Source organism: Nematolebias whitei, chromosome 8 (genome assembly GCF_014905685.2).
Source record: "Nematolebias whitei isolate Nwh7 chromosome 8, NemWhi1, whole genome shotgun sequence".
Classification (NCBI taxonomy): domain Eukaryota; kingdom Metazoa; phylum Chordata; class Actinopteri; order Cyprinodontiformes; family Rivulidae; genus Nematolebias; species Nematolebias whitei.
In genome coordinates this window covers 40,006,296-40,016,006 of record NC_056505.1, presented here as the reverse complement: position 1 = coordinate 40,016,006, position 9,711 = coordinate 40,006,296, and positions in this window count along the sequence as shown.

Genomic DNA, 9,711 nt, shown 5'->3' with positions numbered 1-9,711 from the left:
ATCTAGAACAATGCATTTATTTAGAGGTTTTTTTTTGTTGTTTTTTTTTGCAAATCTCGTGAAAAAATAAGAATTAAAAATCTGGAACAAAACAGTCTTTTATTCAGGTGTCACTTCAAGAATGTCTAGGTTTTTTTTTTTTGGTTTACAATGTAAAAATTGTAGTAAAGCATTAAAACAAAGCATTTACAAGAATGATGCAATTCACATAATGTGCAACACACAGCATGCAAAAATTAATAGAATTTTCACTCTGATGAAATTTCTGCTCATTTTGATTTCAAATAACACAGCAGTGAATCTGTGTTGCTCGCATGAAGATGTTATTTTGTTCTTCTAATAGCAGTATTGCAGCTTTTTACTGACAGTGAAAAGTGAAACAGTGAAAACTATAATCATAACATTTAATTGGCATATGTTAATAGCACTAAGAAAATTACAATATATAAAATAAGTGAAAACTAAATTATAGTCTACAGACACTGTTCACTAATAATAGCAGTGTCTGTCTGACAGCTACCAGAATCAGACTAAACAAAGGTGGTTTCGTTTTTGTCTTCTCCGTCAACTTCTCATCGTCTGTGTTTTTAATCTTTCAGCTTCAGAAAAAATGGATTATGAATCATGAAACATCACCACAAAACAGCATTTTTGGGGGTAGTAATGCTTTATTTTATTTTTATTATTTTCAGAATCAGAATAAACTTTATTGGCAATGCACCGAGATGCAACACAAATATGTACGTACAGTCGTCCGAAAGATGGGCGGAGTGCATGAAGCTGCGGCTATAAATAGCGCGGCCTTCTTATTCTTATTCAGAATAATATTTTGCTTAGATGAGAAAAGGGAAGAAAACATGAAGAGAGACGGTATAAAAAAAAGATCTCTCATGCCATGTCCATGTCCTAGACAGGGCACAATTTGAGGCATCAAAAAACCTATAACAGCAAAGCAACATAAACAGATGTTATACATGTACAGTACATATAGGCTGGTGAAAACATAGAATTTTTAAGGGAAAGTCATAACATAGTCCAGAGCCCACCATGCTTAATAAGTCCTCTGCTTTTCAGCAGACATGACCATTCTAGCATCATCAAGATGTACAACTGTACTGGACCTGTCATACATTGTCATCACAAATTTTTCCAGGATCTTTAGATTGTCCATACCTACAGTTGATAGGCACTGGCTGAGCTTGGGAAAGACATCAGAAGGTTCAACACACATCACAGGTTTACCATGCAGACTTCTTCCTTTTGCTGTGAAACCTGACACAATGTTGCAACCAGTGAAGGTATGAAATAAGTGTTTCCCTTTGCTTTTCTCCAGTACTATGGAGTGGAACATTCTGAGACACCCTTTCAGAATCAAGCTTTTGCCAGAGTTCTTCCACAACTGAAGCAGACTCTTGAATTCAAATTCAAATTCAAAATTCAAAAATACTTCATTTATCCCAGAGGGAAATTAAATGTTGTTGTAACTCATCATTCTGGATTCATTAAAAAGTTTTTATAGATCCTGATTGCTGTGGGCAGGAAGGATCTTTTGTAGTAGTCTATCTTACAGTGGATCTGAAGAAGCCTCAGACTGAAGACACTCTGTTGTTGCATGACAGTCTGATGAAGAGGGTGCTGAGGGTTGTCTATAATGTTCTTCATTTTATGTAGAATCCTTTGTTTTACATTCATCACCAAATGTTCTAGAGGAGTCCCCAGAACTGAGCCAGCCTTCTTAATGAGCTTGTTGATCTTTTTTAAGTCACTTGCTCTGGTGCTTCTACCCCAGCAGATGATGGCAGAAGAGATAGTGCTCTCTACAACAGACTTATAGAAGATATGCAGCACCTTGCTGAAAATACTGAAGGACTTCAGCTTCCTCAAGAAGTACAGTCTGCTCTGTCCCTTCTTGTAGAAGCTTCACTGTTGCATTTCCAATCCACTCTGTTGTCCAGATGAACCCCAATATATTTATACTTCTCCACCACCTCCACTTCTTCTCCCATGATGGAAAAAGGGTTGGACCTGTTCTGGTTTCTCCTGAAATCTACAATCATCTCCTTTGTTTTGTTCACATTCAAGATGAGATTGTTTCCACACCATGCCACAAAGCGGTCCACCAGTTCCCTGTACTCAGTTTCTTGTCCATCTCCGATACACCCACCCACTGCAGAGTCATCTGAATATTTCTGCAGATGACAGGAGTCGGTTTTGTACTGTAATGGGGTGGCTGTGGCTGAGTGGTTAGAGCAGTCGTCCTCCAATGCAAGAGTTTGGGGGTTGAATCCACCAGCAGTCACATGCCGAAGTGTTCCTGGGCAAAACACTGAACCCCCTCATTGCCTCCGATGTGTGTTCCATCGGTGTATGAAAGTGATAAGGCTCTGATTAGTCTCTTTAGAATGATTTGTTCAATTAATGGGTAAATGAGGACACAGATTGTTGTGTAAAGCGCTTTGAGTATCTCCATAAGATTGAAAGCCGTTATATAAGTACAGTCCATTTACCATTTACTGGAAATCGGAGGTGTACAGAGTGCAAAGGAATGGTGAGAGTACAGTCCCCTGTGGTGCTCCTGATATACTGACCACCTGGTTAGAACACAACCCTTCAGTCTCACAAACTGTGGTCTGTTTGTCAGGTAGTCTTTGATCCAGGTGATTGTTGAGGCCTCCACCTGAGTCTTCTGGAGTTTCTGACCAAGCAAATCAGGCTGGATTGTGTTAATTACAGTGGAGAAATCAAAGAAAATGACTCTCACAGTGCTGTCGGCCTTTTACCATACCATACCATACTATACCATTTTATTGATAGAGCACTTAAAAGAGCTACAAGGCCAGGCCAACCAAAGTGCTGTACAGACAGAACAACAGACAACACACGAAGCAATATACAAAATGAAATAAATCAAAAATATAGACATAAAACCGATGCAGATAATAAATATGACGACAAACCAGTGTGGAGCGTACAGGTTCAAAACACAGATCCTCTGGTGTTGAAAGCTACTGAATAGCAGAGCCCTATAAAGAGAGAGCTGCAACACTCCCATAGACTTCCATAGAAAGAATGGAATGCGGAAGTCACGTGGGTTATGCAGCGGCAAATAGTTCCAAACAGCAGCTGTTCCAGCATTGAACGTAGTTCATTCTCCGTGTTTTCTCCGGTAAGTTGATGAAAATACGACCCTTTTTTGCCATTGTGAAGTGTTAGCTGACCGTTCTGTACCACAATTAATCAACATTAATACTTCATGTCGCCAGTTTTAGTTAGTGAAACGTTAAATTGCTAGTTGTGTTTTAACTGCAGCTAGCTCTGCCAACATGACGGTTTAAACGGGTCTATTGCTGTCTAATTCAGCGTTTTAAAATATCCAATACTGCTTAAATTTTGAAATCTTTTGAATCCACATGTCTGCTAGATCCCATCCCAACCAGACTGTTTAAAGAGGTATTTCCCCTAATTAATGTCCACATTTTGGATCTACTTAATTTGTCTTTATTGAATGGTTATGTACCACAGCACTTTAAGGTTGCTGTAATTAAACCTTTACTTAAGAAGTTTGACCTTAATTCAGAAATTCTGGCCAACTATAGACCTATATCTAATCTAACTTTCATCTCAAAAATTCTAGAAAAAATAGTTGCAGGTCAGTTGCGTGAACATCAACAAAGAAATAATCTGTTTGAAGAGTTTCAGTCAGGGTTTAGAGCTCATCATAGCACAGAAACAGCACTAGTAAAAGTCACTAATGATATTCTCATGGCCTCAGACTATGCACTTGTGTCTATACTGGTCCTGTTAGACCTCAGTGCTGCATTTGATACAGTTGATCACAATCTTTTACTACAGAGGCTTGAATATGATGTTGGAATTATAGGAACGGCTCTAAAATGGTTTAAATCATATATATATCTGATACATTTCAGTTTGTAAATGTAAATAATAAATCTTTTTCATACACCAAAGTTAGTATGGAGTTCCTCAGGGCTCAGTGCTTGGGCCAATACTCTTTACTTTATATATGCTTCCATTAGGTAAAATTATTAAACAGCATGGGATACATTTTCATTGTTTTGCTGATGACACACAATTATATTTGTCCATTAAACCCAATGAATCCAATCAGCTACTCAGACTACAAGCATGTCTTAAAGACATAAAAACCTGGATGACCCTTAATTTTCTCCTGTTGAACACAGACAAGACTGAGGTTTTGGTTTTTGGACCTGAGCACCTTAGGAATTAATTGTTCAGTCTTTCTCCCTCCTTAGATGGCATTAATCTGTCCTCCAGCTCTAATGTTAAAAATCTTGGTGTTATTTTTGATCAGGACATGTCTTTTATCCCCCACATTAAAAACATTACTAGAACTGCTCTCTTCCACCTGCGTAATATCACAAAGATTAGAAACATCTTATCTAAAAATGATGCAGAAAAACTGGTCCATGCATTTGTCACATCTAGACTGGACTATTGCAATGGTTTATTATCTGGGTGTCCAAATACTTCTATAAAACATCTTCAGTTGATCCAAAATGCTGCTGCCAGAGTCTTAACTGGAGTTAGTAGGAGAGATCATATTTCTCCAGTTTTAGCTTCTCTCCATTGGGTCCCTGTCAAATCCAGAATAGAATTCAAAATCTTACTTCTAACCTACAAAGCTCTCAACAACCTGGCTCCATCTTATATTACAGATCTTATTGTGCCATATTTTCCTAACAGAGCACTTCGCTTTCAGGCTGCAGGTTTACTTGTGGTTTCTAAAATTTACAAAAACAGAATGGGAGGAAGATCCTTCAGTTATCAGGCTCCTCTCTTGTGATATCAACTTCCAATCTCTATTTGTGAGTCTGACACATTATCCAGTTTTAAAACTAGGCTTAAGACTTTCCTTTTTGCTAAATCCTATAGTTAGGGTCAGGTTGGGTTTCCTGAGCTGTCCCTTAGTTATGCTGCTATAGGCTTAGACTGCTGGAGGACAAACTGACCACACTTTTCACTCTGCTACTGTCTTTACTTACTCTGCTCAACCTGTTTTGTAGAAATGTATTTGTAATTATTTTTTCTATCCTTAACATGTGTGTGTGTCGGGGGGGGGGGGGGGGGGGTTGTTGTCTTTCAGGTACACCTGGACCTATATCTGGACCTACCATTCTGTGTTCGTCTGTCTCTCCTTCTTGTCCTCTCAAACCAGCCGGTCAAAGCAGATGGCTGCTTGTCCTGAGCCTGGTTCTGCTGGAGGTTTCTTCCTTTTAAAAGGGAGTTTTTCCTTTCCACTGTTGCCACTGTTTTTGCTCAGGATGGGAGACTGCAACGAAGCCAAGACTCAACACGTCTGCTGGATTCCTTAGATAGAGAACTTTACTAATTGGCTTTTATGTGTGTGAATGTTTCTATAAAGTGCCCTTAGACAACTTTGTTGTGATTTGGCGCTATATAAATAAACTGAATTGAATTTAATTGAATGGTTACGCATCATAACAAATGTCCAAAAGCAAATATATTTCTGTAAAAATCCTTCCATCTGCACAGCATCCGACACCAGAGGAAATAATCATCCAAAAAAAAAGCGATTTATATCCAGAAAAAAGAGGAATTAAAGTTTTCAAAAGTAATATCTCAGAATGAAAGTAACAGAATTCATTCTCCATTATGCAGCCACCTTGAGCGGTGCAATTCTACACCTATTTATTACAATTATAGAAGAAGAGCCAAAACACTGATTGCTATAACAAGAAGATTTGTGTCACTGGCCTGCACCTTTAGGATCTTGCTCCCCTCCTCCACTGCATTCCTGGCATGTACAAAGATACATGTGTCTGCTTGTTATGACTAGATATTATGATCCTATCCAAGGTGATCATGTGGTTTCTGGGAATATCTTCTTCTTTGGTTGCAGTGACCAATTTGTGTGAAGATATCTGCACAATCGTGTCAGTTCAGAACCTGAACAGTTCTGTGTTGTTGTCACTCACAGGGAATTCTGTTAGTATGAGAGGTTTTTCCCCTCGCTTTCCTCTTCATGTTACTCTGTATTCACACGTTTACCTAGTTGAAGCTTTGAGACTTGATGGCTGGTAGACATCAAACATGATTTATATTCTCTTGGGATAGGTGGAGTATGATTGTACTTTGGGGAGTATATCCAAAATAGCTACGTCTGAAAGTATTTGAGGTTTATGGTGGCAAGGTGTTTATCAGAGCTGAACCATCGGTGATGATTGTTTCAGCCTCTAGTTCAATTCAGTTCAATTTAATTTATTTATATAGAGTTGTCACAACAGAAATAATCTCAGGGCATTGTACAAAAGCATTTACATGTAGAGACAAGTGGTAAAAGTTATCTGTTAATGGAAGCTAGCAGATTGAGTTGAATCTTCGTTTCATCGCAGTCTCCCATTTCCCAGTTTCACATCGAGTTTTGTAACCTGGCTCTCCAGGATGGCTGCAAGCAGGATACTCTGACTGTTATAGAGCTTTCCACCTTCACTTAAGGCAGAAAGTAACTGCTGATTCTCATGATGAAAGATCTCCTGCAAGTCACGTTCTTTGCTCTGGAATGAGATTTTTCTCTCTCGCTCTCAATGAAGATAGGCGCTCTCTTTCACTCTCCTGCCTCCCCTCCTGCTTTTGCTCTTGTCCTGTGAATCTCAGAGCTTCTCTTTACTCATCTTCTGAATCAAAAATGATTATGGATCTGGTCAGCTGGTCTTTCAACGCAATTGATAAAATTTTCTCGACTAGAAGACAGGGTGCAGGAGAACCCTCATGCCCTGAAGGGACCCACGCAGCTGGATATGTCATGGATTCCTGGGGTGTTTGGAAGATGATGTGTCTGTCTGTGCTGTCTGTTTAGGATGTAGAAGACACATATATGCAGAGTGAAGTAGTAACACAGCCAAACTGGCCAACATATGAAAAATTATACTGCAGTACTTTGACTCAGTAAAGTGATGAACTGATGATAATTGTGTGACTGCCCACTGGCAAAATGAAACAACAGATTTATTACTGAGGGAATATTAATGATGACACACAGCAACTGTGTAGTCAGTTTAAAAATAATTGTTTATCCCAAGGCAGCACGGTGGTGCAACTGGTAGAGCTGCTGCCTCTCAGCGAGAAGGTTGCCGGTTCAAATCCCGGTCCGGGGACCTTTCTGGATGGAGTTTGCATGTTTTCTCCGTGCATGCGTGGGTTTTCTCCAGGTACTCCGGTTTCCTCCCACAGACCAAAAACATGTATGTTAAGCTGATTGGCAACTCTAAGATTGTCCCTGGGTGAGAGTGGGAGAGTGAATGGTTGTTTGTCTCGTTTGTCTCTATGTGGCCCTGTGATGGACTTGTGACCTGTCCAGGGTGTACCCCGCCATTCACACAGTGATTGCTGGACATGGACACCGGCGACCCCCGTGACCCAAAATGGAAGAAACGGGTAAAAGATGATGGATGGATGGATGGATGAAGTCCTGCAGCCAAGCTCATGAGCAGCTGAATACAACAGTTATAAGTAGGAACTACCACACGTTCATCTGTACGAAAGTAACTGCAAGTAAATCTTCCACTTTTGGTCATATTTACATGGTATACTTAATTGTTAAATTATATGTTAATGCTTAAAGGTAGCTGTGTATCATTGTTTTGGGTTTTGTATGTAGATACAGTATATGTTGCATCTTCTGGTTGCATAAGTTTAGTCTTTGTTGCATAAAGCATAAAAAAATAGCTTGTGTAATGTAAAATTTACAGTCATACTGAATTTCACTAAATTCTTACAATGTGTTGCTCTGCAGTATGAAATCCTCTACTGCATTAACAATTGTAAGTTATTAGATTCTTTGAAATACATTTTTTTCCTGTCTTCTTTGCTTTAATGTTTGCTGAGAAAGCAGAAATGCTTCAGGTAACGCCATGAGCTTCACTATCTCTGCCATTATTGATCTCTCTTGTGTTTGTTTGTCTGAAGTTAGCTCATCCTGGGTTACATTTTTGGGTAGAGCGATCTTACCGTTCGCGTGATGTCAATTGACACTAGGGAGACATCCGACATATTTACTGCGTCATGCATGAACACAATAACATCTCACATAACATCACACAACAGCGCAACTGAGTTCTGCTCCATGCCTTTATTGGTTCTACTCTGACTGCTTTATTTCCAAAACCCAGTGTCTATGCTGGAAGTGGCTGGCTTCATCTGTGATTTATGAACTGCCACAGAGATCGGAACCACAGACTGGTCTGTATGCCATTTTTCTGAATGGTTCTATGAAAGAACCAGTTTAGAGGGATCATTCTTCTTTACTTAAGTTGAGAACCATGGCCTCAGACTGAGAGTAGCTGATTTCTAGCCCAGCTGCTTCATTGTCAGCTGCAAACCACTCCCATGCACACCAAATTTTTTCAGTCAGACAGTTTTTTTTTCGTGCTGAAATGTTTCGCCTTCGATCCGGAAGGCTTCATCAGTCAAGAAAACACAAAACAAAACTGATTCTTCCCCCAACAGCTTACTCCAAAGTGAAACAAATCAGTTCTGCTTATGATAAGATGGTCTCTTTGGTACGCCCCCTCCTCCATTGCCGGCCCTCTTCCTTGTTGACATTCTTGTCTAACTGGTTGAAAACAACAAAGTCCATGCTCAATAATCCAGGTATATAATCCAACATTTTTCAGTCAGGTCATCTGGACAGTTTCTTTTTTTTTTTTTTTTTTTTTGTGCTGAAACGTTTTGTCGTAGGATTGCTTCCAGCACCAAAGAGTAACCTTTCCTCAGGAGGCTGAGGAGTGTGACTCCCAAAAGTTAGAAGTTAGAACACACCTTCCATTCCTTTAAAAAATGATAACCACTCTGGTCTCCCACTCTGCAGGGATTGTCCCAGTGTTGCATGTGCCATTGAAGAGATGTGTCAATCATGACAGCTCTGCCTTAAGCATCTGAAGGCAAATCTTGTGCTTACAAGTGAGCTCTCTCCCCAGGACCAGCTCCAGGGTGTTGCCCTATTTTTCCTTTTTCATGCATACTTTCCTGATGATTTTGGCGTTTGTCCATTAAGGTCTTTGGATCACTCTTAGTCTGACCCCTCCCCTAAGATCAGTTTGCCATGGAAGACCCAACAAAAGGCCAGACAGCCCAGACAATATAGCCCCCAGGATCACGAGGATAGGCCTTAAATGCCCCTGCTACATTAAGTTGGCGATCCTATAGCATATCTTCAAAATTTAGTCACAAAGATCAGTTTTACAGCATTTTGGGGCGTTACATTAAAGAGGTGAATATAAAAAACATTAACTACTCTATAGGAAACTTTTACTCTGTGAACTAATTGAATGAAACAGACCTGATCAGACCACTAGAAATAAACAAAATCCATGCCAATAAAAACATAAACTGATTTCAATCATGCTATCATGAATATATCATGCATAATCAAAAAATGAACAGAAAAATATTTACAATTTCAAAAAGATGTCTGTGATCCTGGTGGGGAAAGAAAAACGTAAATACTTTTTTTAAAGCCCTCTATTAAAAGGAAATGTGGCACAACCCTGCTAGGATCTGATCCCTACAAATTGTACCTCGTCATCGAGAGAAAAGGTGCAATTGGAAATACACTGTCCGTCCATTCCTGCATGTTGTGAACATGATCATTTGAAAATTAAGTGAGGTGCCAACATCCATGTTGGTGTGTGGCTGCATCTAGGTCTAAGA